Raw genomic sequence first — 3,420 nt, forward strand, 5'->3', positions numbered from 1 at the left:
GCCAAGATTTGGGGAAACAACAACAACAACAAGAACAAAAAAAACGTCAGGATCTGAGTGTTTGGAACAGACTGAAGTGTTTGGCTCATAAGGATTACTCATACATGTACTGACCTCGTTATCTGAAACTACAGCCGTGTTTAATATTCATATCCACCATTGTGAGAATCCAGAAATGACAGAAATGACAGAAAACACAACTGTTCACATTTACATTTATATTCCTCTTATTTTTTAGCATTTATTTTAATTTAATGTAGACAATATCCACTGGGGATCATCAGTGCTAATCTCTTGTGTGTCACTTTTCAAATCAGGGGATGCAGATTTATCATCATGGCAGCAGATTCTACTCTCAGATCAAGGTCCTCATTTCAGTCTTTGCTCTCCCCTCACCACAGCTCAAGGGACTTCTTCAGTTTCTCTCTGTAGCACTGTAAGCTGTCCTCTGATGACTTATACTGTAATTTGGCAGAGTATAAATAAAACTGAATTCTACGTACAATTAAATTTGCTCTGGCTCAGTTAAATCCATCTCCCACCTGTCCAGAATACAGAGCCCAGAGAATGAAAGTGTCTCTGATTATAATGAATAGAGTACGTAGTAAGTAAAACTACTGCAGCAGGGAAATGTCTGTGTTCATCTGTGATTAGTATATTAGTAGGGGCAAGGAAAAGGTTAATGATATAAATAACTGATCCATGTTGGTCTTCATTACAAACTTTACAAAAATTTTAAAGGTACACTGTGGAAAATCTTACTGCCAAATGTAAGGAGATTGCAAACAACTGAATTCTATTTTCTTACCCCTCCCGCAGAATCCTAGCATCACAGGATGAAAGATGTTTAAAAAACTGTTACGTGTCTGCAGACTGCCTGTTTTCTCCCTCTCCTTTTGCTAGCCATTTCCCAAGGTAGACTGCAGGCTGGTGTCATTTTGGGAATCTCCACCTAATTAGAGGGAGGAGGCTTTGAATGGACCAACCGGGAGTGAGGACACCCTTATAAAAGGAAACTCACCTGTGGCTAGAGGGGGCTCTTTTCTCCTTGGTTAGGGTTGCTTGGCACATGTGTTGAGCTGCTCTGGTGCATTTCTTTTGTTTGTTGGCTGTTTTCTGTTAAACACACCAGGTAAGAAGGTTGTTGCCACCCATGTAATGTTTGAGCTTATTTTGTAAGCTGAGGACTAAGACTTTTTTTTCTTCTTCGATGTTTTCTTGTTGTTTTTCTTTGGCATAACCTGATGGTCCCTTTCTCCCCCACATTGTTGTATGGCTGTAAGACTTTTTTTTTTTGTTTTTTTTGTTTGTTTTGTTTTGAGAAATTACCCATTAAACTTCATATCTGCTACAACACTTGCACTGACTTGTTAACTTAGCTTTCAAGCAGAAAGCAGGCAACTTCAGCATCGCTCTTAAAACTTTTTTCTCTGCAACCCTTGAATGTGGGAAGGGCTACTGTGCTGGTGTTTACTCTTATTTTGGTGGCGTTGTGTTGTTCCTTCTCGTTTTTACTCCTTTGGTGAAGGAGTACCAATATTAAACGTACATATGAGTCTTCATATCTTGCCTCTGAAAATGCAGACCCAAAATAAAATTTGCTTCTACATCACAAAGAATCCTCCACCTTTGGTGTACTCCATGTATTTTTCTAACCACATAGGCTATGGGGAAGAGGCAACAAGAGAGAAGGAAAGGTAGGTATACGGAGGTGAGAGTAGGGTGTTTAAAATTAGCTAGCTGATATGATGGACAGGAGGAAGGCAGATATATTGTTTCTGCAGGAGACCAGGCGGAAGGGAAGCAAGGTGAAGAGTGTTGGGATGTGGACTTGACTGTTCTACCATGCTGTAAGGTAAAGTCACAGTCCTTGGGTTTTCTGTTATAAACTTTGAATTCTTGCTATTATTTCATATTCTGTTTGCTTGTTATTGTTTTTTTCTTGTTTGCCACATTTTAAAAAGTTTAAGCTTTAGTGTCAGTTTCTGCTTATTTTCATGATTCTGCCTTAATGTTTTATTTTTTATAGTCTATCGTTGCTTTCTTAACCTTCCCCCTCCTGCATTCTCCATTTGGATCTGCAAACAACTAACCATTCTCTGGTGTAGAGGCTGGGTGGATGAGTACGTCAAAGGTGTTCTGGGGGTGAAGAGTGTCAGACAGGATCGTACAGAGTTAAAGATTTTAAGAGTTTTATTGTGAGTAACCAAGATGGACAGCATTAGAAATGAGTGTAGCAGAGGGACAGAGGTTTAAACATGTGCAGAGGAGGGATGGTGAAAATGTTGGACGGTGAAGATGGCGCTGCCAGGTAGGAGGAAAAGAGGAAGACCATAGAGAATGTTCATGGATGAAGGAGGACATGTAGAGGGTTGTTGTTGCAGAGGAGAAGGCAAAGGAGGGGTTAGATGGAGGCAGATAATTTACACTGGTGATGACCCGGCAGGAAAGACAAACAAGAACTAGAACTATTAACCTTCCAGAAGCAAATTACTTAGAAAAGGAAAAAGTAGCCCAACTTTTCCATTTCTGGATATTAAGGCAGCTGACTTTAAACTGTTAGACTGAGCCTAATACCATTATTAGAGCATTTCTATTGCATCTGTATATATTATCATTAATTTAGAGTGGAGGCAGTCAGAGTTTAAAGTACAGTTGTTGGGTTTTTTGTTTTTGTTTTGTTTTTATAAAGCAATTAAAAACAGTTATTTTCTTTGTTTCAGGTGCAGGCATACCTCTTGAACTTCAAGAGAAGTTTTATCCTCCATGAAATGGAGGTCCAGATGTTCAGCCTATTTTAAGAAGTGTGTAAAGATGCCTCCAAAAAACAAGGAATGGAAAGAGTTGTAAGAAGGATGATTCCAGGAAACGTCTCCCAGAGGTGGCATTCATGGGCCTGTGGGTCACTCCATCCTAAATCAATGTGGGTCCCCAGTTTGCCTCAAAATTGAATGGTTCATAGTTTGGAAAAACATAGTCCTCTCTCTGAGGTTTTAGCTTCACTTTTCAAGATATATTCCTTTGAAAAAGCTTTTGTTGACCTACCTTCTTTCAATATTTTTCATTTTTGAGACCCACTGCCCAGGAGAACTCTGGTCTAAGAAGTCTAATTCAGGTTAAGTTTAAATGTAGCAGTTACAAGCATGGATATCAATCACATCACACACACACACACACAGCAGCATTCATTGTAAGTCAGCATGCCAGTCACGTGATCCCTGCTTGCCTGTGGCATTAAGGTTAGGATTAGCATAGCACCATATAGACCCGACAACTTGGTCTTGCAAGACTACTCACGTGAAAAAAAGCTTTTAAACCCTTTTTCATTACTTAATTGTTCTGTTATATTTATTTTTGTGTATGAAAAATGTTACCGGAGTACTTATTAAGCTTTTAATGACTCTTAGTATATTTAAAGCT

Source organism: Diplotaxodon limnothrissa, linkage group LG1 (genome assembly GCF_057381915.1).
Source record: "Diplotaxodon limnothrissa isolate DT_005_m linkage group LG1, D_limnothrissa_male_GT1.1, whole genome shotgun sequence".
Taxonomy (NCBI): domain Eukaryota; kingdom Metazoa; phylum Chordata; class Actinopteri; order Cichliformes; family Cichlidae; genus Diplotaxodon; species Diplotaxodon limnothrissa.